The sequence below is a fragment of the Bubalus bubalis genome, chromosome 3 (genome assembly GCF_019923935.1).
Source record: "Bubalus bubalis isolate 160015118507 breed Murrah chromosome 3, NDDB_SH_1, whole genome shotgun sequence".
NCBI classification, from domain to species: Eukaryota; Metazoa; Chordata; class Mammalia; order Artiodactyla; family Bovidae; genus Bubalus; species Bubalus bubalis.
The window spans coordinates 161,571,863-161,596,818 of NC_059159.1; the positions used below are offsets into that span (position 1 = coordinate 161,571,863).

Genomic DNA, 24,956 nt, shown 5'->3' on the forward strand with positions numbered 1-24,956 from the left:
GTAACATTTTCTAGGTGGGCCACAGTGTGAACAAGGGGGGAAAGTTCTGCCACGCTAGCCTTCTCTCATTTTCTTGAACGCCCTTGATGTCTTTTCCTCCTTGGAGCTTTGCTGTGCACCATTCTGTCTTCTAAAATACTCATCTACTTACCCTCATCTCCAGCCCCATCTCCATGGCATCCCCACCCTTTGCAGTGCCCGCTTCTTTCCTAGCTGACTTGCAGTCAGCTTCAGTTTTCAGCTTCAGAGTTAGGAGCATAGACTATGGAGCCAGACTATGTGGATTTGTAGCCTGTCTTCCCTACTCTTAGCAGGATGCCTTTGGGCCAGCTTCTTCACTGTGTTTACCGATAGAGCAATTCCCAAAGAGAGGGAGGCAGTATGAGCTGAGTAAACAACCAAAACAAACTTCACCTAGCATTACCTCCCATGGGCTAGACTTTGTGGTGATATTCCACCTGAGTTCATTTAATCTGCACAGTAATTATATGCAGTTAGGTGCCATATTATTATCATGTGCATTTCCGTGTTCCAGACGGGAAACTTGAGGCTTGGTGAGGGTAAGCGACTTCCTGATACATGGCTTAGCCAAGACCAAGACTTTCCAATTGCAGATGCTCAAAGCCCAGAGCATCACTGCTCTATTTCAGTTACGTACAGAGTAATTTACTGGAATGCTTTTTGCCTGGGGACAGTGAAGCCTCACCCTCCAGTATTGGTCAGGATCCTATTGTAGCCAACAGACCGCACTCTGGCTAAGTTAAGCAGAAGGAGATTTCACATAGGGACGTAGGTGCTTAGAAAAGCAGAAAGAGCAATTTTAGCCCTCCAAATCACTCTATCCTTGTAACAGATTATATTTTACAAGGAAGGCATAAAGAATAACTTCCATCCTACATGCTTTTTTGCAACTGAGTTTGCCACTCCCTCACCAAGAGATGGAGACTGCATTGTCATCCTTGTGAATGTGGGTTGGTTGTGTGACATCATTTGACCAACAGAGAGCAGGGGAAGTGATGCTGTGCCTGTTCTTGTCACAGCCCTTAGTTTCTGGTGACTTTGGCTTCCTGCTTTTTTGAAATGTTTCTCTTGGGCTGCTCCTTCTCTGAGCCCAAAGGCTATGCTGTGAGCAGCCTGAGCAACATGGAGAAGCTGCAAAAGCATCATGTAGGTGCTTCAGTCAACATTGCCGGGTGAACTACCAGCCCATAGCCGGTATCAACTGTCAGCCATGTGAGTGAGCCCCCTGGACATCCAGCCCAGTTGAGCCTTCAGATACCTGCATCCCAGCCAACATCTAAATGTAATTTCATAAGAGACCTCAAGGGAGAATTGCTTACCTGAGTCCCGTAAATGCATGAGAAATATTAATATGCAGTTGTTTTAATTCAGTAAGTCTGGAGATGGTTCATTACACAGTAACAGATAACCGGAACAATCCTGACTCTGAATATATTATTGCTGCTCAAACTACTAAATTGGGAAACCCCCTGCTAAATGAGGAAGCTGCCACGACAACTTCTAGACTTCAGGTCACACCATCTCTTCCATGAACCACACTTAAAAATGGACACATGCATTCTGCCTCTGTGCCAGTAAAAATTCTTGAAAGTGCATCTGATTGGTGGAACCCAGAGCATCTGTACTAAGTGAAAAGCATCCTAGCTGCAAGGAAGCCTGGGAAATGTAGTTGTTTTAAAGCTTCCCAGGCTTTATTAGGATAACAGAGGACTGAATTTGACTTTGAGAAAAGCAATCCACAGTATGAACCACCCGTCCTACTTTCTCAATGACTTTTTCAAGACTCAAGAAGTTAAAAAAGAATGCTTTTTAAATGTATGCTGCATAATGCAAGCTGTCTTTTCAACCAAAACATCTTTTGCGTTCATTACCCCATAGCCCACTGGGGCACAGTTAGTTCATCACACTAAATTATAAGACTGTTCAAAGAAATCTTATCAGTATCTGAGTATCTATATTCTTCTGGGAGTTTTATGATCTTTGCTATCTTTTTAGCAAATACTTTAAGCAGTTGAGACAAATGACAGTGCTTTGATGCTTGGTTGTATTTTAACCAAAAGAATGTAGGTGTCTTGGTGGGGTGCATAGGATGGACAGAACTGAATGTTTTACAGTCTTGAAACAACAGAGAAAATGTATGTATTTAATGGAGTATTGTTGCTTTACAATGTTGGGTTAGTTTCTGCTGTACAGCAAAGTGAATTAGCCACACATATGCATATAGCCCCTCTTCCTTGGATTTCCCTCCCATTTAGGGCAAATTAAAATTTATTTTCAACTTGTACTTTTTATTGAGGTAAAACTCATATAACATAAAGCTCACATTTTTAACTTTTAAAAGTGAACAATTTAAGGTTATGTAGTACATTCACAGTGTTGTAATTTGTTGTTGTGTAGTTGCTCAGTCGTGTCTACCCTTGCAACCTCAGGGACTGTAGTCTACCAAGCTCCTGGGTTCATGGGATTTCCCAAGCAAGAATACTGGAGTGGGTTGCTGTTTCCTCCTGCATCTAGTTACAGACCATTTCATCACCCCAAACAGAAACTTCATACCCAGGGAGTTACTCTCCCTTCCCCTGTATCCCTCATTCCTCCCAATCACTAACTGCTTTCTATCTCTATGGATTCTCCTTTTCTGGATATTTCATGAAAATGGAACCATGCAATAAGTAACCCTTGGTGTCTGCCTTCTTTCACTCTGCATAATATTTTCAAGGTTCATCTTTGTTATAGCCTGTTATCAGCACCTCATTCCTTTTATGATTGAACAATATTCCATTGTATGAACACATCACCTTTTGTTTATCCATTCATCTGTTGATGGGCATTTTGGCTGCTGTGAATGGCACTATTTTGAATAGAACTACTATGAATATCCGCGTGGAGGTTTTTGTTTGAATTCTTCTTTTCAGTTCCTTTGGGTCCTCCACCTAGGATTAGAATTGCTGAGTCATATGGTTGTAGCATATTGTTTTCATTGCAAAACTTCCTTGGCTAAAAATGTCTTGCCTTTTGATGAGATTAAAAAGGTCTTTTTTGCATTGTAGGCTTTGGCTTTCCTGTTGATATGTCAAGAGCTCTGCACTGTAGCAGGCTGATCTTTACCTGTTAGTAGGTTTGTGTGTTTGGCTTTTTTTTTTTTTTCCCCCTAAAAGAGACTCTTAATTTTTCATCATGCAGCGACAAAATAACTCCCTGTCTAGAAACAAGATTTTGGGAGGCAAGGACATTTTCTGATCGCTTTGTCCTTCTTTTCCCAACAATGTTATTTCAAGTGGATTAAAATTTCATTGTGAAAAATGCACAGAAGTTTTCCCAAATTTGTTTTGCTGTGACCTATCAGAATTATTACTGTTGGGACCAGGATTGCCTTTCTCCCTGTACACCTCTTGAGTTCTTGGGGCTGAACTCATCATAAAATTGACACGAAATAGATTAGCAGGAGAAAAAGGAATTAGTGTAGACAGAGGTCTCATAGAAATGGTATCTAAGTACTAAGAAGTATCTAAGAAAGGCAACCTTTATACTTTTTAGACAAACAATAAATTTGTGAGGAATTGACAAGACAAAGGAACTTGGGTTTTGGGTGCTCATTAGTGAAGAATCTAAACAGAGTTTGGGCTTGGAGTAATAATTTAAAGTAACAAGACTTGTTTATACAAGCTCCTCAGCCTGAATTCCTATCTCTGTGGTAAAGGAGTCTTTCTACCTACAGGTACAGAGACTACACCCTTCACATGAGAGGTCTATTTCCTGCTTTCAGGGAGACAGAGAGGAGGGTCACAGAGTGCTGGCTATTTCTTAAATAACTTTGAAGTGAAGGTCCCTTAGTCATGTCCGCCTCTTTGCAACCCCATGGACGATAGCCTGCCAGACTCCTCTGTCCATGGAATTCTCTAGGCCAGAATACTGGAGTGGGTAGCCTATCCTTCTCCAGGGGATCTTCCCGACCAGGAATCGAACCAGGGTCTCCTGCATTGCAGGCAGATTCTTCAACAGCTGAGCTACCAGGGAAGCCCTATCCAAAATAATCAATATGCCACTGTGGCATATTTTGAGGTGGCCCACCCTGGGCCCCAACATTACCTATGCGATTACTGTTTTATGTAATGATTGTGTAAAATCATTAAGCGAATTGTACAGCAGTGTAGTGATTATGTGCCTGAAGTCTACAGTCAGAATCAGATCAGATCAGATCAGTCACTCAGTTGTGTCCGACTCTTTGCGACCCCATGAATCGCAGCACACCAGGCCTCCCTGTCCATCACCATCTCCTGGAGTTCACTCAGACTCACGTCCATCGAGTCAGTGATGCCATCCAGCCATCTCATCCTCTGTCGTCCCCTTCTCCTCCTGCCCCCAATCCCTCCCAGCATCAGAGTCTTTTCCAATGAGTCAACTCTTCGCATGAGGTGGCCAAAGTACTGGAGTTTCAGCTTTAGCATCATTCCTTCCAAAGAAATCCCAGGGCTGATCTCCTTCAGAACGGACTGGTTGGATCTCCTTGCAGTCCAAGGGACTCTCAAGAGTCTTCTCCAACACCACAGTTCAAAAGCATCAATTCTTCGGCGCTCAGCCTTCTTCACAGTCCACCTCTCACATCCATACATGACCACAGGAAAAACCAACCTGGGTTTGAATCCTAAGTCTACCACTTAATAATTTTAAATCTTGTTTCTTAATCTCTCTGTGCTCCAGTTTTCCCATCTGTAAAATGGGGTTAATAATAGTACCATTGTAAGGATGTGAAGTCCTTAGAGCACTACCCAGCATGAGGTCTGCCCTGAAAAAGCTTATTGAATGCATATTCACAAATTGGTCCCGATAATTACAGTACCTATTATAATAAGAAAATAATGCAGGTTCTTTCAAAGGAGGATATTATGGATTTTTAAATTTAAATGTTTAAATCTTGTATTGGGGTGCCAGTTAATAATGTGCTGATAGTTTCAGGTGAATGCTGGAGGGACTCAGCCATACATGTACTTGTCTCCATTCTCCTCCAAATCCTCACGCCCTCCAGGCAGGCACGTAAGGGTGAGCAGAGTTCCAAGTGCTATACAATAGGTTTTTTTGGTTATCCATTTTAAATATAGCAATGTTTACCTGACCTTCCCAAAGTCCTTAACTATCCCTTTCCCCACTGGCAACCATGAGTTCATTCTCCAAGTCTCTTGAGTCTGTTTTGTAAGTTCATTTGTATCATTTCTTTTTAGATTCCACATACAAGGAATGTCATATGATATTTCTCCTCTGCCTGACTTACTTCACTCAGTGTGACACTCCCTGCATCCATCCATGTGGCTGCAAATGGCCTTATTTCATTCTTTTTAATGGCTGAGTAGTATTCCATTGTGTGTGTGTGTGTGTGTGTGTGTGTGTGTATGTCTATGGACATAGGTTGTTTCGATATCTTGGCTATTGTAAACAGTGCTGCAATGAACATTGGGGTGTATGTATCTTTTGGGGCCCTGTTTCTCTCTGGATATATACCCAAGAATGGGATTGTAGAGTCATATGGTAGCTCTATTTTTAGTTTTTTACGGAACCTCCATAATGTTCTCCATAGTGGCTGTACCAATTTACATTCCCACCACCAGTTTAGGAAGATTCCCTTCTCTCTACAGCCTCTCCAGCATTTGTCGTTTGTGGATTTTTTGATAATAGCCATTCTGGCTGGTGTGAAGTGATATCTCATTGTAGTTTTGATTTGCATTTCTCTAATAATTAGCGATGGTGAATGTCTTTTCACATGCTTCTTGGCCATCTGTGCATCTTCTTTGGAGAAATGTCTATTTAGGTCTTTTGCGCATTTGTTGATTGGGTTGTTTCTTTTGATGCTGTTAAGTGTCATGAGCTGTTTGTAAATTTTGGAGACTAATCCCTTGTCAGTCACGTCATTTGCAAATATTTTTTCCCAGTCTGTGGGTTGTCTTTTCATTTTGTTTATTGTTTCTTTTGCTATGCAAAAGCTTTTTGAGTTTAAGTAGGTCCCATTTGTTTATTTTTGTTTTTATTTTCATTATTCTGGGAGACAGATCATAAAAAAATATTGCAGCAATTTTTGTCAGAGTGTTCTGGCTATGTTTGTCTCTAGAAGTTTTATAGTGTCCAGTCTCACATTTAGGTCTTTAATCCACTTTGAACTTATTTTTGTGTATGGTGTTAAGGAATGATCTAAAATGTTATTTTTACATGTAGCTGTCCAGCACCATTTATTGAAGAGACTCTCTTTCCAACATTATGTAGTCTTGCCTCCTTTGTCATAGATTAATTGATCATAGGTGCATGGGTTTATTTCTGGGTTTTCTAGATGATCTTATGGATTTTAATTTTAACAGTGCCAGATGGTTAAGAATCCACCCACAATGCAGGAGATTCAGGTTCAGTCCCTGGGTCAGGAAGATCCCCCTGGAGAAGGGAATGGCAACCCACTCTAGTACTCTTACCTAGAGAATTCCATGTACAGAGGAGACTGGTGGGCTACAGTCCATGGAGTCGCAAAGAATCAGACAGGAAGGCGACTAACACTTTCACTTTCACCTTTCCCTATAAAAGAACATTATTCCCCGAAAATATAACATACAAATGCTATTGAAGAAACATTATGGAACAATCACTTAATACCTGATTTAAAGTACCTAAAAAGATATTACAAAGTTTAAAAACAGTATTTACTAATGACAAAACACCATATACTATAATAATAACTACCCGCACTTTTGGTTTTGACGTCAAGATTCAATTCATTCACCGTTGGTTTATTCAAAGTACTTAGCAACTACCACATTCAAGACTCACTAATAAGTATAGAATAGTAAACTAAGGAGACATTATCCTCATGGAATTTCTAATCCAGTGGTAGAGATAGAAATGAAAAACAAGTTAACAATTGTGTAATTACAGTTTTTCAGAAGAACTAGGTGCAGAGAATATTAGAAATGAATAATGCATGTATACTGTTTAGGGGAGTTTCTGATCCTTTGAATACATACTATAAGTTATCTATGATTATTCATTATTGCAATGATTATCATTTATCCAGTGTATTCACCTGTTTAAAAAAAATCCATCATCTTAAAGTTTCCTGCCCTCTAGTGGGGACTTTGAATCATAGCCACACAAGCAGCTGAGGACCTCAGTCCACCACCAGTGAAGTTGCACAGTCGTATCCGACTCTTTGCGATCCCATGGATTATAGCCTACCAGGCTCCTCCATCCATGGAATTTTCCAGGCAAGAGTACTGGAGTAGGTTGCCATTTCCTTCTCCAGGCGATCTTCCTGACCCAGGGATCAAACCCAGGTCTCCAGCATTGCAGGCAGATAATTTACTGTCTGAGCTACCAGTTGAGTGCTTTTGATGTTTCATCAGCTGTTTAATGAGCTTCTGCTGGTTGAGATGCCCAGTGCAGTACTGGATAAACCATGCAAGACTCTTGCCAGCCACAGGGACCCACATGCACATTACTTCCTCCAGAGGGCCTCCTCATGCATGCTTGGTGGCATGTGGCCTCACCATCCTCCATGGGCACCATCTACAGCTAGTCAGTGGCCTATGAAGTGGCCTGGGATAAAAGCGCTACTGAATAAGGCTTTCCTTACAGGAGGGTGATAGGCCCGGCTAATCAGCCTTCAAAACATATAAAGACAGAGCCAATTAATCCAGTCAGAGAAAAGAGATGGAAAGTATTTGAACCATGAGGATGGCAAAGTGTCAGAGCAAAGAATGCCTCCTATTGACCAGCCAGGGCTGCCTCCCATTTCGAAGATATTGCAATCACCCCCCCAGGCAAGTCCAGGTAGAGTTATGACTGTTGCCTTTTTCCTACCTTCCCAGAATATTTTTACTGTCACTGAGTTAACCCAGGTAGTTCCAATATTAAAGAACCCAACAGAGATGCTTTGAATATTCAACCCATTTCTTTGTTGCAACCTCCTGAGAAGCAGGTATTATCATCGCTGTCTTAGGAGCTCAGAGAGGTTGAGTTACTTACCCAAGGTCTCACAGCTAAGAACTAGCAGCACAGAACTCACACCTTGCTCTCAAAGTTCATGTTCATTCAGTTCAGTTCAGTCGTTCAGTCGTGTCCGACTCTTTGCGACCCCATGAATTGCAGCACGCCAGGCCTCCCTGTCCATCACCAACTCCCGGAATTCACTCAGACTCAACGTCCATCAAGTCAGTGATGCCATCAAGCCATCTCATCCTCTGTCGTCCCCTTCTCCTCCTGCCCCCAATCCCTCCCAGCATCAGAGTGTTTTCCAATGAGTCAACTCTTCACATGAGGTGGCCAAAGTACTGGAGTTTCAGCTTTAGCATCATTCCTTCCAAAGAAATCCCAGGGTTGATCTCCTTCAGAATGGACTGGTTGGATCTCCTTGCAGTCCAAGGGACTCTCAAGAGTCTTCTCCAACACCACAGTTCAAAAGCATCAATTCTTCGGCGCTCAGCCTTCTTCACAGTCCAACTCTCACATCCATACATGACCACATATTCCACTACTCCATAACCCATATTCCACCATGTTGAAACCAGACTTAAATGGAAACATGAGATCACATATTCTCCCACATTTGATTTTAGCAAAGATCTTTTTAAAAAGTAACTAGTTTCATCGCAGCACTGGACATGGAAGCCAGGACATGGAAGCAACCTAGATGTCCATCAGCAGATGAATGGATAAGAAAACTGTGGTATACATATACACAATGGAATATTATTCAGCCATTAAAAAGAATACATTTGAATCAGTTCTAATGAGGTGAATGAAATTGGAGCCTATCATACAGAGTGAAGTAAGCCAGAAAGAAAAAGACCAATACAGTATACTAACGCATATATATGGAATTTAGAAAGAAAGTAATGATAACCTTGTATGCAAGACAGCAAAAGAAACAGCGATGTATTAAACAGTCTTTTGGACTCTGTGGGAGAGGGCGAGGGCAGGATGGTATGGGAGAATGGCATTGAAACATGTAAAATATCATATGTGAAACAAATCACCAGTCCAGGTTTGATGCATGATACAGGGTGCTTGGGGCTGGTGCACTGGGATGACCCAGAGGGATGGAATGGGGAGGGAAGTGGGAGGGGGGTTCAGGATGGGGAACACAGGTACACCCGTGGCGGATTCAAGTCAATGTATGGCAAAACCAATACAATGTTGAAAGTAAAATAAATAATAAAAAATAATAAAGTAAAAAGTTTAAAAAAAATTTTTTAAATAAAAATAACTAGGTTAAACAGCTTCAATCAGGTCATCAGATAATATTTTTGTACAAGCTTTAAAAACATGCTGACATTTAGGAACAGTTTGACCTGTTGCCCCATAATCTGTTTGCCAAGATGCATTTTTTATGAAGGGATGGTGCAGGGAGGATGGCATGAAAGGAGGGATGTGCTGTAGGCCTGAGCTGTCGGCTTCATCTTAACACAGGTGTGGCCCGGGCCCTCTGCTCTGCTGCCTGGTCTCTTGACCTCGTACACATTCAGGGGAAAATAGCAGATCTCATTTCACAGACCGATAGTCTGGACTTTACCCACAGCTGTTCGATCTGTAAATGTTGCCTTGTCTTGTTACCCTGGCAATGAGTTTCTGCTCAGATGTGTTATCCAAGTCGCAGGCTCTGCTCTGTTGTTGGCCAGCATGGTAGATGGATGAACAGCATGTTCATTTGTGCACAAATCCAGATGTATGCAGTAAACACCAGTGAAGTGCGTGGAAAGTCCTATTATTCTCTGAGTCTGTTTTTACCAAAGATTTCAACTGCATCTCTGTCTTTTGAATCCCAGGAGGTATTGTTAACAGCCCCCATGGGCTCATAGAAATCACCCAACTTGAGAGTTGCTCAATTTGGCATAATTTTCCTATTGATTTTTTTATATTTAACTTGACTTTTGGATATACTGATGGGCTATTTTTGTGTATTATGTGGATTTGGAGATGGGATGAGCCCAGGAACATAAGGGCATTTGAGGATTGGAGTCAGGTTAAACACTGGCTGAGCCTTTAACCTCCTGGAAGTTATTTTTCCATTTGTCCCAGGCTGCTTGGTTCTTTCTCCCCGGAAGCTCCGGGTGGAGATAGATCCAGCAGCCCTCCTACTTCTTCACTGGTGAATCATGAAGGAATAAGCCTTTTCTGAGTCTCTACTTAGCTTCTGTGCCCCTAAATTTAGCCCTGCTCTCCTGGGAGAGGGGGCATTCCAGTCATTGGTCAAAGGAGAAGGAGAAAAGCAGTGAAACGGTCTCTGACTTAAAATGTAGATCATACGGGCCTTTAGAAAGCTTGTGAATATGGAGGGAGAGAGAACCAGGCATTTATAGCTCTGACTTCTCCCTACTGCCATCTGTAGAAGCAAGGAGGCATGGGGTAAGAGGTTGGAGAAAAGTTTTGGTCCATCCAGAAACTGGAATTTGTACTTTGCTTGAAGGCTAATTGACATACTACCTGAGGTCACCCTCTGTTTACTGACAACAGTAATATCCCCCCAAAAGTTCCTGTGTTGAATTCACTTAGGGGGTCCAAGCAGAAGGTGAACCTAAGTTAAAGAGACATCAAGTCACCTTTAACTATGTCAAAACAAAACTCCCCTGAAATAAAACAGCTGAAAATGTTTATAACAAAGGTAGCAGAGTGGTGGGGGTGGAAGAGATGATCATTTTAATGAATGGTGTTTAGTCAATGAATATCCCATGGGAAAAAAGTAATCTTGACCTCTGTCTTAAATTATACCCCAAACTCAATACTAGATGAATTGTAGGTCCAAATATAAAAAACAAATTTTCTGGAAGAAATCATAGAGTAATATTTATTTCCTTGGGGAAGGCAAAGAATGTTTAAACAAGACAGGAAAAAAAAACAAAAACAACTACTTATAAAGGATATTATTGGTAAAATGGACTACATTAAAATTGAGGAATTCTTGATTTCTTATTGGAGATACCATTAAAAGTAAAAATGCAAGTCACACAGTGGATATACAAACATCAGTCAGTAAATACGTACCTAGAAAATATAAAGAACTATAAATCAAAAAATAAAAAGAGATCCAATACAGAAATAGTCAAAAGACTTAAACGGATACTTTTAAAAAAGAGGCCAATAAGCTTACAGAAAATGTTCAGTCACTGCACACCACTAAAGTCAGTAGCTGTGCTTTTTATTTTCTAATTTTGTTTAGATACACTATTTTATTTTTGGTTGTGCTGGGTCTTCTTCGCTTTGCACGAGCTTTCTCTAGTTGCGGCAAGCACGGGCTACTCTCCACTGCAGTGCCCGGGCTTCTCTCTGCGGTGGGTCGAGGGCTTGTGGCCTCAGTAGCTGCTGACTCAGTGGTGTGGCTCCCCGCTCTGGAGCATGGGCTCGGTAGTTGTGGTGCACAGACTTAGCTGCCAAGTGATATCTGGGATCTTCCCAGACCAGGGATTGAACCTATGTGCCCTGCATTGGCAGGTGGGTTTCTATCCACTGTGCCACTAGGGAAGTTCCAGTAGCTGTGCTTTTTACAATAGGTATAAGATGAATGAAATATTCACCTCAACTTTATTGTTTTTGTCTGGTAGTTCAACAATACATTATAATAACTGTTAGTTGAAATGAAATTTGTCCCTGCCATAATCTAACTGAACTGAATATAAATTTTTTGTTTGAAACTATGATCATCTCTTCTATCTATTGATACAAATTCCATTTTGAATTCTCTATCTGGGATAATAATCATTTGTTCTACTATGTTTTACTTGGTCATTCTACCACCAAATTTTAAATGATTCATACTGCTGCTGCTAAGTCGCTTCGGTCGTGCCCGACTCTGTGCGACCCCACAGATGGCAGCCCACCAGGCTCCGCTGTGCCTGGGATTCTCTAGGCAAGAACACTGGAGTGGGTTGCCATTTCCTTCTCCAATGATTCATACTACTTTCCGTTATTTCCTATAGATATTGTGCAGTCAGTTAAGCAGAGATTTCTTAAACAGGACACAGAATTCTTGGTTAACATTGGTTTGTTTGTTTTTTAAGAACTTCGAGCCAATATTCCATGTCAGCATGGACTTGTCTTTGCTCAGTGTCATCAATTGTTTACTCACCTTTTTGGTCAGTTCTAGTAATTGCGTGGAGAAGGCAATGGCACCTCACTCCAGTACTCTTGCTTGGAAAATCCCATGGACGGAGGAGCCTGGTAGGCTGCAGTCCATGGGGTCGCTAAGAGTCGGACACGACTGAGCGACTTCACTTTTACTTTTCACTTTCATGCATTGGAGGAGGAAATGGCAACCCACTCCAGTGTTCTTGCCTAAAGAATCCCAGGGACTGCGGGGCCTGGTGGGCTGCTGTCTATGGGGTCACACAGGGTTGGACACGACTGAAGCGGCTTAGCAGCAGCAGCAGCAGCAGTAATTGCTATGTGCTTCTTTTTGTGCACAAATGATGTTTCATATCCCTTTAATGTACAATCCAGTTTACAGTCATAAATACCAACATTGGCCAGACATACTCCTGAAGACTGGTTGTAAAACACATTAACAGGAGTAATAAAACATTTTCCCTTGAACTTTGATCGTAACAGCCAGTTTCTACAGTTCCTACAGTGTTTTTAAATGTAAATTTTATGATTTCTACAGTAAGATGTGGTGAGGCCAGCAGATCAGATATCTGTCATTGAAAAGATAGCTTATTAGTCACAGTTCTCAAGGAGAGGGGCACCCCATGTCCTGCACGGACCACACAGGGAAGCACCAGGGTCAGGAGGCAGAAAGAGCGGAGAAATGTGGACCAGAGCTGTTAGTAGGGTTTCCACAGGAAAAGGAGGACAGGCAGGGTAAACAGGCTTCAAGGAGGCTAGTTTGAGTGATTTCAGTGGGTTCAGAGGCAAAGGGACTGTCCCTGGTTGCCCGGTACCTGGCATCACAGCCTGGTGATGGCAGGCCTGGATTTTCAGAATCCTCGCTCTGGGCTCAGCTCGGCTGGGAAGTGGGGTCCCATGAATTCAGTTCTCAGCCGGGGGAACAAATATCATACTGGTGGAAGATACAGCTGGGGAAGTTGTGGGGAAACCTTAGTCCTTTGTGCTTGTGACACATGGTGAGAAGTCACACTATGGATTTGTTTTAAATTATTGGTTTATTGGTTGGTTGAATTGGGTCTTCATTACTGCATGCGGGCTTTCTCTAGTTGAAGCGAGCGGGGGCTTCTCACTGTGGCGGCTCCTCTTGCTGCGGAGCGCGGGCTCTAGGCCCGGAGGCCTAGGTCTGGTGCCCGGGTTTAATTGCCCTGCAACATGTGGGACCTTCCCGGACCCTGGGATGGAGCCCAAGCCCCCTGCATTGCCAGACTGACTCCCAGCCACTGGACCACCAGGGAAGTCCCTGGATTTTTTAATACAGTATTTGTTTTTCTCTTTGGCTCTGGGGTAGCTAGGGCAGGTGGATAGTGGCTCTGAGTGTGAGAGCCTGGTAGATGAGGCTGTGTGTCGTGTGGGCTCTGGTGAGTCCTGCAGGCTGGAGATGAGTCCTGTCCTAGCTCTAGAAATTGTCTAGCCTTGGAAGGGGCAGTCCCTTCAGGGTCAGGAAGCCCCCAGATGTAAAAACGTCAGAATAAAAAGACATGCTTAATACACTTTGTTTGAAAGACTTTGTGTTAATGAAATACTATATTTTCTACTACAATGGGAAATTATAACAATTAATCTGAAGCATATTTGTGTTTTGCTAGAAATAATTTTATGCTATCAAGAGGGTCGGAGTTACTTTTCAGTATCATCATGCAACAACATAGTAACATTCCAGAGGTTTTCTCCTCACTGATTTTGCTGGTTTCATGGATATATTTTCTTTATCTTGCAAGGAGCAACCCAGGGTCACATTTGTTATTTCTGAACTATGCGTTTGACCTGAATAATCTGTTTTCCATTTCAATGTTTTTTTTTTTTAATTTTATTTTTAAACTTTACATAATTGTATTAGTTTTGCCAAATATCAAAATGAATCCTCCACAGGTATACATGTGTATACATTTCAATGTTTTAATTTGTAGCCAAAGAATCATTTAGCAAATAATATGAAATTGCAAGGATTTAATCTGACTTGAAGTTCAAGGTATGGATTTGATAAGAATAACTATTTTATTCATTTTCATTATTTTCATGGGTAATTAAGTGTTTGTTAATAAATAATTTATAATGCCTTATTCTGGATTTTACATGATTATGTTCAATAAAATTTGCTAATCTTTATTGTTGCCAGTTTTTAAAATGTAAGTAGCATTATTATTTAGAAATTTTCTATTTGTCCCTTTCAGTATTTTTTGGGGGGATCTTCCCTGGTGGCTCAGACGGTAAAGCATCTGCCTATAATGCGGGTAGACCCGGGTTCAGTCCCTGGGTCAGGAAGATCCCCTGGAGAAGGAAATGGCAACCCACTCCAGTACTCTTACCTGGAAAATCCCATGGACGGAAGACCCTGGCAGGCTATAGTCCACGGGGTCGCAAAGAGTCGGACACAACTAAGCGACTTCACTTTTTCACTATTTTTCTTTTGTATTATCTATTTCTAGTATGATCTTGACTTATATTGATTTCAGTGATCTAAAGGATTTTAAAAATGTGTGATTGTTATCAAATATTCAAAATTTGAATATATGTTTATCTAAAAGTGTAAATTAAGAGTAAGAAAATTAAAAAATTAGAATAGCCTATTTTCAAAAGTTATTTTTCTCTTTAAAGAGTCACAATTGCCTCAAAAAGTGAGGGACAAAAATAAAGGGATTATCAAAGGCAAATTTTTTACTTATTTGTGAAATTAAATCTTGTCAAACACATTTTTATAGGTTGGAGTATAGTTGATGTAATTTTATTTATTTGGTTTTGGCTGTGCTGGCTCTTCATTGCTGTGAGGCTTTTCCCTAGTTGCAGTGAGTGGGGCTCCTCTCTAGTTGCAGTGAGCAGGCTTCTTATCGCGGTGGCTTGTCTTGTTGCCAAGCACAGGCTCTAGGGCACAGGCTCAGTAGTTGTGGCACAGCTGGTACTCCACAGCATGTGGCATCTTACCCGATCAGGGATCGAACTCATGTCTCCTGCACTGACAGGCGGATTCTTTACCACTGAGCCATCAGGGAAGCCCTCGTCAAATACTTTTATAAAACACAACACTGCTCAATCCTCTTAGTCAACTGAGGATTAGTCAATTATCAATTGACTAATTAGTCAATCTGTCTACTTGTAAAGAATTATCATTAATGTCACAGTTCATATGTTACCCAGGTGGCTCAGTGGTAAAGAATCTGCCTGCCAGTGCAGGACACAAGGGTTCTATCCCTGGGTCAGGAAGATCCCCTGGACTAGAAATTGGCGACCCACTCCAGTATTCTTGCCTGGAAAATTCTATGGACAGAGGAGCCTGGTGGGCTACAGTCCCTGGGGTTGCAAAGAGTCAGAGATGACTGAGTGACTGAATATGCACTCATGTGTTACACGTAGGCCTATATGCTTATATAAATTCAAGAGCAATACAAATTCTGTAATCTTGCAGAATGTTCCTGGGGTGCCACATGCAGCTGGTGCAAACAGTACATTCTTTTGTGAGTTCCTCAGGAACTGAGAATTAAAACTTAAAGGGGAGCAAGAAGAAGAAACCTCTAGCTTTATGGGTAAGTTATGCATTGCAATGGAAGAACCAACCACCTCAAGATTGAGAAGAGTTAATAACAGATACATGCTACTGTATATAAACAGCAGGGCCTGCCTTATAGTACAGGGAACTATCCTCAATATCTTGTAATAACCTATAAGGGAAAAGAATCTGAAAAATAATATAACTGAAACTAGCACATCATTGTAAATCAACTATACGTCAATTAAAATAAGAGTCAATATACATCATTCTTTTCTCTTTCCTAGTGCTTCTTCCATCCAGTTCCTCCCTGTACTCTAAAGTGAACCATCTCCTGCATGAGCAGCAACCCACATATGTCACACTTCTACTCAGATTGTGACAATGCAAACAAACTCAGAATTGAGGCTTGTGGACTTCTCTGGTGGTCCAGTGGTTAAGACTCTGAGCTTTCTATGCAGCGGGCACAGGTTCGATCCCTGGTTGAGGAACTAAGATCCCACATGACTATGCCTAAAAACAAACAAACAAACAAACAGAGGCTTACAAGAACAGTGGTATATTAATTCGCAGAAGCTCACCAGATATATTCCTCACTGGTTTCACTGAGGGTCATTCCAGTGCATGCATTTTGGTGAATATAAGCACATATTTGGGGGAGTTTAACATTGGTGAATTCTTAAAGTCATCTTTTTTATATTCATACCTGTAGGTAATGATAGAGTCCTATTGGTTCTACCTCCATAATATCTATCATTTCTCAAACTTTAGCCTTCTGAGAGTCACCTAGAAAGAGCTTATTTAAAATGCAGAATCACTGGGTCCTACCTCCAGGAATTCTAATTCTGTAGATGAAGCCCAGGAATCTGCATTTATGAAACATTCCTGGGACCACACTCTAAGAAACTACTGGTCTACACCAGCACCTCTTCAATTCCATGCACAGGAACGTTTCAGGTCCTCCAACTTCTCCCTGCATAGGTTCCCCACTAATACCCCTACCCTGAGCCATGCTAATATTGTGATCCTCATTACCAGCTACACATTTAAATCACCTGGAGAACCTTAAAATGTTTACTGATGCCTGTGCCTCACCCACAGCAATCAAGTTATATTCCCTGTGAGTAGGGCCCCAGATTCCTGAATAATTACAAAGCAAACCCAGTAGATTTGACTCTGCAGTCAGAGTTGAGAATGACCATTCCAATCCATCCACTGCTTCCCATGGTCTCTTCACCCTGCCTTAAAGTATTCTAACTTTCCTGGTAGCCCAGTGGTAAAGAATCTACCTGCCAATGCAGGAGACGTGCATTCAATCTCTGGATCAGGAAGATGCCCTAGAGAAGGAAATGGCAACCCACCCCAGTATTCTTACCTGGGAAATCCCATGGATAGAGGAGCCTGGTGGGCTACAGTTCATGGGGTCGCAAAAGAGTCAGACATGACTTGGCCACTACACAAAAAACGAAAGTATTCTAAGAGTTCTTCTTTTCTCCAGCAGAGCTTCCCAGCCTGTATCGAAGAGAAGGCACACAGGCTACAGGTGTGGCACTTTAGGACACTGATGGGCCAGTAATCAGGCTGCTCAAGGTCCTGTGGGCTGCAGGACGAGGAGTGTTTCCTGTGGCTCCATGGATAGGAGCGCGAGCTGAGTCACGTTTGTCTTCCTCTCCTCCACTCTATTCACCACTGCCTGTGGCAGAGAGGTACCCATCAAGATGCGGAAGGGGACATGGCCCGGTGCCGAGGAAGCTCAACCCCGAGGTATGGCTGGTTAGGGAAGGGCGTGGGGTGGGTGGAAGGCTCAGCTGCCGCAGTAGGCCCAGATGTTTGTCTTTGCATGTATTCTGTTCTTTGGCCCAAGGGTTGTTGACGTGCTCTCTGCATGGTTACAGGGTGAGTACTCCAACTGTGCATGTGTGTTCTAGAAATAAGTTGCATTGCTCTTTTGAAAGATTTGGTTTGAGAGCTTGAAAATGGGTTTCAAATTTCTTGGCCTTATCTCAATTTGAACACTGTTGTGCAATGAAAGAGGAAAAAGTGTTTCTTTCAAACAGTATTTCAGATGTTAGTTGTTCCGTTGTTTAAAGTTTTAGCACCTGCTTATGCGATTAAAATGTTTTTTGTGTTCGGTTGATGGTTACTAGCTGTAATAAGAGATAACTTAGAAAAGTGTGATTAAGAGTTGTTATGTGTAGCGCAACCTAGCAAAAAAATGTTCCCAAATATTAAAGACAATTATCTACCAGACCTCAAGTTTTCAACAATAATAGTTTTACTCAAAACTGTAAAAAATATTACAATTTACTGTAATGTTACAAAAATATTACAGTTTACTCAAAAAACTCTACGAAGTAGGTGAAAATTCACAAGCTGGGAACACATTTGCAACATAAGTAGGTGAAAATTCACAAGCTGGGAACATATTTGCAACATAAATTCAATGAAGAGCTGGTGTCTAGAATGGAAAAGGGACAATGAAAAATCAGTGAAAAGAATGAACAGTAGAGAAAGAGGGGAAAAGACTTGAACAAGTGCTTCACAAAAGAGAAAATCTTTTGTGTAGTCATTAAGCATATTAAAAATACCCAACATTATTAGAAATCACAGAAATACAAAAGAAAACCAGAAAATAAAATTACACAGCTACTAAATTGGATTTACTCTCATTTAAATTTTAAAATCTGAGAATACTGTGTTGGTGAGTGTGTGAAGTAACAAGAGCTCTTATTTCTGTAAGTACCTGGTAAAACTGGCATTACCTAATAAAATTGAGCAAATTCATGCTCATGGTGTGTGGTCAGCAGCACTGGCATCACCTGAGAGCTTGTTGGAACTGCAGAATCTGCAGACCCTGTCTCAGACCTACTCAACATCTTAAGATCTCCAGCTGACTTCATGTGCATGCTTGTTTGAGAAGCACTGCTCCATGACCTACTGATTCCGCTTCGCATGTATACCTTAAAGCAGTGATTCCCAAGCCTTTGGGCACCAGACGGCTTTCGTGGAAGACAATGTTTTCACACACTGGCATGGAGGGTGGTTTCAGGATGATTCAGGCACATTACATTTATTTTGTACTTTCTTTCTTTTATTATTACATCAGCTCTACTTCAGATCCTCAGGCATTAGATCCCAGGGATTGGGGAACTCTGCCTTAAAGAACTTCTTTCATGGCAGAATAAAACAGACAAATTATGGTATAGCCATATAATGGAATACTATACAGTCAGGAAAACTAAAGGATCAACAGTGTGGCATGTTAACATGGGTGACACTCAGAAGCATTAGACTGAGTGCAAGGAGCAGCTCTCAGAATAGTACATTTAGAATAATCTCATTTATATTTGCACATGTGTCTTCTTTTACAAGTGTATCTAAGAAAATAAGCTTGAAGTTGCACATTAAACTAAGATGATTTGTGGAATTTTTATATGAATTCAATATTTAATAGCCTTCCTAATAGTTTGTATTTGAGTTTTGTAAGTAAAATATTAGAATTTCACTAAGACACATGGAATATGTGCACAGTCAAATCCAACTCTTTGCTGCCCAGTGGACTGTCACCCACCAGGCTCCTCTGGAGATTTCCAGGCAAGAATATTGGAGTGGGTTGCCATTTCCTCCTGCAGGGTCTCTTCGTGACCCAGGGAGGGAACCTGTGTTTCCTGTGTCTCCTGCATTGCAGGAGGATTCTTTACCCACTGAGCAATCACGCATGGAGATGTCCCCACACCTTATGTACCTTAGCCCAGTGGGCTATTCAATTACTGTTTACGTGTGTACTGCGACATAAAACACATTTCAATGCAGAGACCTCGAAGCCAGATTATTTCAAAGGCCTTCCAGGTCCCAGCCTTTCCTCATGGCTTCATTTGTTGCCTTGCTCCACATTCCAGTTGGACTCCTTGCCCTTCTCCAAAGCCACCACCATGCCATTAAACCTACGCTACCACCATGCCACATCCGTCCCAAGGGATGCCCTTCTTTCTTTCTCTTAGGCTTTAGTCAAACACAACCTCCTTTTAAAGGGTTTTCTCTATTCCAAGACAGTATAACTCATTCTTTTCCAGACCCTTCGTGTGTGTGTATGTATGTGTGAGTGTGCGTGCACACACATGCGTGTGCTCAGTTGCGTCCAACTCTTTGCAACCCAGTGGACTGTAGCCCACCAGGCTCCTCTGTCCATAGATTTCCAGGCAAGAATACTGGAGTGGGTTGTCATCTCCTACTCCATCCAGACCCCCTGTGGTGACCAAATAAATCAGATGGTGAGTTGTTCTCACCTTTTTCCTCTGCCAGACCACGAACAACTCTAGAGCAGTGTGCTATACGTAAAGTACAGTATATCCATATAGTGGAATACTGCATTTGCTTTCTTCTCATGACATTAGTTATTCTATAGCCTATGAAACTGTAAATCATATATTCACCTTCATTATTACATGAGTTTGGTAACAAGTGCAAAATGCTTGCTATTATCTCTAGATTTATTAGTTATCCACATCAGGGAAAACATCTTATGTGACAATATGCTGTCCAGTTACTGAGATTTTTATACAGTCTTTAGTGAACTCAAGTATCTTTAATATTTTAAATAGCTGATGATGTATACTTCCAGTATGAAGCATGTAACCACTTGGTCAGTGGTAAAGCAACCAAACTTAGCAACTATGAAATTTTGTTTGGAGACTGGCAGAAAAGATCTATAAAACTCTATGAAGAAGGGGAAAAAAGACCCTGATATGCTCATCTCCTGAAATGCTTTTTGAAGTTAAAGGGTTATCTGTTGATGATCTTCTGTGACATTTTGGCTGTTTCCCCATCTCACTCTAAGAGACTATCAGAATGAAACCCACTGACCACAGTCATGGTGAGAAGTCTGAGCTTCAGGCAGTTCCCCTTCGTCCCCTGGCTGTCTTGTACATCTCCTCAACTGTTGATTCTCAGCCTTGTCTGCATATCTGATAATCTGGTGCCCAGGTAACACCGAAGACCCAAACTAAAATCTCTGGGGGTTGAACCCTATTTCTTTTCTTTAAAGCCCTCTAGTTGATTTCAATGTGCTGCCAAGATTGAGAGCCACAGCCCTATCTACCAAAGCCTGCCCCGTGCTTTCTCCTTCCTGCCCAGTCCCTCTGATGGTATCTCCTGGAATCCAGATCAGGACCTCTCTCCGTATCTTCAGAGTGTTTTAGGAATCCATCACCTCCTCCTTAACAGGAATCACCCAAAGATTCTCCCTCCCCAGCCTTTGATACCCCACGTACTTAGATCAGGAGGTGACTGGGGTTTTGCTTGTCCCCAATACCCCACACAAACCACTTTTACTTGTAAAATCTACTGCTTTGAGACTCATTCATGCCATTCTTACCATTCTTATTGGTGCCATCTGCTGAGTATCACCCCCCTCATTCACTGAAGATGGTTTACCTCAAAGATGCTTTCTGTCACTCTTCCCATATTCTTCTCAGCAGCCCATCCAGTCTCCTGGTCTCAGATCCTTGGCTGACTGAGTTCTGACCATCTTTCCCTACCCTTACCTCACCACCCTCTGATGGTCACCTTAATCCTTGTCTGTGTTAGAAAATGCATTACCTCTAAAATCTGTTTTTTAAATCCCCCTCTGCCCACCATCTTCTGTCTTTTGAGTTTGCTTGTTTAGTCACTCCCACTGCCACATTTCTTTGATTTGTTGAGATCTCTGATTCCCCAGACCCATCACTTTTTTTCCATCTCCACCAGCTTCCTTCTGGTTTCTCCTCTGTACTCATCTAAGTTTGATTCTATCCTGTATCAGTATAGTCAATCTTTCAAAAGTGCTACCAACTCCTTTGCATTCTCCCTCTATTGGAATCACCTAAGACACATTCCTGTTTGCACTCTGACTCTCCACCTTCGATTGCCTGCACGGAAGCGGCTGAATGTGACCGGAGAGGCACAGAACAGGGCTTTGAAGTGTGAATAAACCTCCTATCCTGCACTCAGCCCTGCCCAGAAACGGTGCTCTGTTCCTCATTTTGAAAACTATTTCATACTTTTTCCTTACAATTGCCTTCTTACTCTCCTCTAATTTCCATCTTAAAAAATAGCAGCTATCAGATGAAAATTCCATCTTCCTATTTCCAAACCCACAATCCTGTTTAAATTTGCATGCATCTTTATGCATGGGTTTATTTCTAGGTTTTCTATTATGGTCTGTTGAACTATGTGTCTGATTTTATACCAATATCATACTGTTTCGATTAATATAATTTTCTAATATAGTTTGAAATCGGGGAGTGTGATGCCTCCAGCTTTGTTCTTCTATCTCAAGATTATTTTGGCTCTTTGGGGTCTTTTGTACTTCCATATAAATTTTAGAATTGTCTGTTCTATTTCTGTGAAAAATGCCATTTAAATTTAGTAGGGATTGCATTGAATCTGTAGATTGCTTTGGGTAGTGTTCAAATGGACATTGTAATAGTATTCTTCCAATCCACGAGCACAGAATATCTTTCCATTTATTTGTGCCTTCTGTTTTTACATCAGGGTCTTATGGTTCTCAGTGTACAGGTCTTTTACTTCCTTGGTTAAATTTGTTTCTAGGTATTCCATTCTACTTGATGTAATTGTAAATAGGATTGTTAATTTCTCTTATAGTTTATTAGTGTACAGAAATGCAACAGACTTCTATGTTTTGGTATCCTATAAATTTTCTAAATTCATTCATTCTAACAGATTTTTTTTTTGTGGAGTCTTTAGGGCTTTCTATATATAAAAAATATAATCTGCAAATAGTGACAGTTTTTCTTCTTCATTTTTGTATTCCCTTGGTTTCTTCCCCGCCGCCCTGCCCCCCCCACCTCTAGCTGCTCAGGCTGGGTCTTCTAATACTCTACTCTTCTAATACTCCACTGTTGACAGTAGGCATCCTTGTCTATTTCCTGATCAGCTTTTCACCACTGAGTATGTTTGCTGTGGGCTTGTCATTTATGGCCTTGATTGTATTGAGGTACATTCCCTCTGCACCCACTTTTTGGAAGATTTTTTTTTAATCATAAATGGATCTTGAATATTGTCAAATGCCTTTTCTGTTTCTATTGGTGATCATATCCTTCATTTTGTTATCCTTTATCCTTCACTTTGTTGGGTGTATCACATTGATTTTTGTATCACGTTGAGTTGACTCATTGGAAAAGACTGGGAGGGATTGGGGGCAGGAGGAGAAGGGGATGACAGAGGATGAGATGGCTGGATGGCATCGCCGACTTGATGGATGTGAGTCTGAGTGAACTCCGGGAGTTGGTGATGGACAGGGAGGCCTGGCGTGCTGCGATTCATGGGGTCACAAAGAGTCGGACACGACTGAGCGACTGAACTGAACTGAACTGACATTGATTTTTACAGATGTTGAACTAGCATCACTGACTCGATGGACATGGGTTTGGGTGGACTCCAGGAGTTGGTGATGGACGGGGAGGCCTGGCGTGCTGCAGTTCATGGGGTTGCAAAGAGTCGGACATGACTGAGCGACTGAACTGAACTAGTCTTGTGTCCCTGGAATAAATACCACTTGATCATGGTTTATAATCCTTTTGTGCATTGTTGAATTTGGTTTGCCAATATTTTGTTAAGAACATTTGCATCTGTATTCATCAGGAATGTTGGCCTGTAATTTTCTTGCAGTGTCTTCTTCTGGTTTTGGTACCAGGGTAATGCTGCCCTTGTAAAATTAGTTTGCTTCTACTTTTTTTGGAGAGTTTGAGAAGGACTGCTATTAATTCTTCTTTGAATGTTTCATAGATTTCACCAGGGAAGCTATCTGGTTGGGGACTCTTATTAGGAGGCTTTTGATTACAAATTCAATCTCCTTATTAGTAATCAGTCTGTTCATATTTTGCATTTCTTCATGATTCAGTTTCTTGTTTCCTGTCTGAGACTTTATTCATTTCTTTTAGGTTGTCCCATTTATGTATAATTGTTCATAGTAGTCTCTTATGATCTTCTATATTTCTGTGGCAAAAAAATCAATATTTTTTCTTATTTTTATTTTTAATTGATTATTGTTTTACAATATTGTCTTGATTTCTATCATACATCAGCATAAATTAGCTATAGGTGTACATATATCCCCTCCCTCTTGAACTTCCCTCCCACCATTTCCCACCCCTCTAGGTTGTTATAAAGCCCCAGTTTGAGTTCCCTAAGTCATACAGCAAATTTCCATTGGCTATCTATTTTGCATGTTGTTGTCGTTCAGTCACCCAGTTGTGTCCGACTTTGCAGCCCCATGTACTGCAGCATGCCAGGCTTCCCCGTCCCTCACCATATCCCAGAGTTTGCCCAAGTTCATGTTCATTGCATCAGTGATGCTGTCCAGCCATCTCATCCTCTGACACCATTTTCTCCTTTTGTTCTCAATCTTTCCCAGCATCAGGGACTTTTCCAACGAGTCATGTTTGCATCAGATGACCAAAATACTGGAGCTTCAGCATCAGTCCTTCCAGAGAATATTCAGGGTTGATCTCCCTTAAGATTGACTGGTTTGATCTCCTTGCTGTCCAAGGCACTTTCAGGAGTCTTCTCCAGCACCACAGCTTAAAGGCATCAGTTATTTATTGTTTTGCCTTTACAGTCTAGATTTTGCAACCTTACATGACCACTGGGAAGACCATAGCCTTGACTATACTGACCTTTGTCGGCAGAGGAATGTCCCTGCCTTTCAATACAATGTCTAGGTTTATCATAACTTTCCTGCCATGAAAAAATTGTCTTCTGATTTCATGGCTGCAGTCACCATCTGCAGTTATTTTGAAGCCCAAGAAGAAGAAATCTGTCACTACTTCCACCTTTCCCCCTTCTATTTGCTATGCAGCAATGGGGGCGGATGCTATGATCTTAGTTTTTTTTTAATATATAGTCTTAATCTGGCTCTTTCACTCTCCTCTTCCACCCTCATCAAGAGGCTTTTTAGTTCCTCTTCGATTTCTGCCATTAGAGTGGTATCATCCATATATCTGAGGTTGTTGATGTTTCTCCCGCCTATCTTGATTCCAGCTTGTAATTCATCCACCCTGGCATTTCTCATGATATGCTCAGTGTATAGGTTAAACAAACAGGGTGATAGCAGACAGCCCTGTCATACTCCTTTTTCCATCTTGAACCAATTAGTTGTTCCATACAGGGTTCTAACCGCTGCTTCTTGACCCTTATACAGATTTCTCAGGAGACAGGTAAGATGGTCTGGTGTTCCCATCTCTAAGAGCTTTCCACAGTTTGTCATGGTCCACATGGTCAGAAGCTTTAGCATAGTTGACGAAACAGAGATAAATGTTTTCCTGAC

General features: G+C 41.5%; 1 long non-coding RNA gene across 3 annotated transcripts in view; it reads left to right on the plus strand.

Moving 5' to 3' along the window:
- The window catches only part of LOC102408483, a 55,196-nt gene that overhangs the window by 7,319 nt on the left and 22,921 nt on the right, over window positions 1-24,956 (plus strand). Inside the window, exons 1-2 of one of the 3 annotated variants that reach the window (XR_326686.4) lie at window positions 15,402-15,668; window positions 17,130-17,395. This is a non-coding gene — a long non-coding RNA (uncharacterized LOC102408483). Of the gene's footprint in view, window positions 1-15,401; window positions 15,669-17,129; window positions 17,396-24,956 lie in introns of those variants that run through there. The other 2 variants (XR_006550153.2, XR_006550152.2) reach the window with 2 other exon arrangements.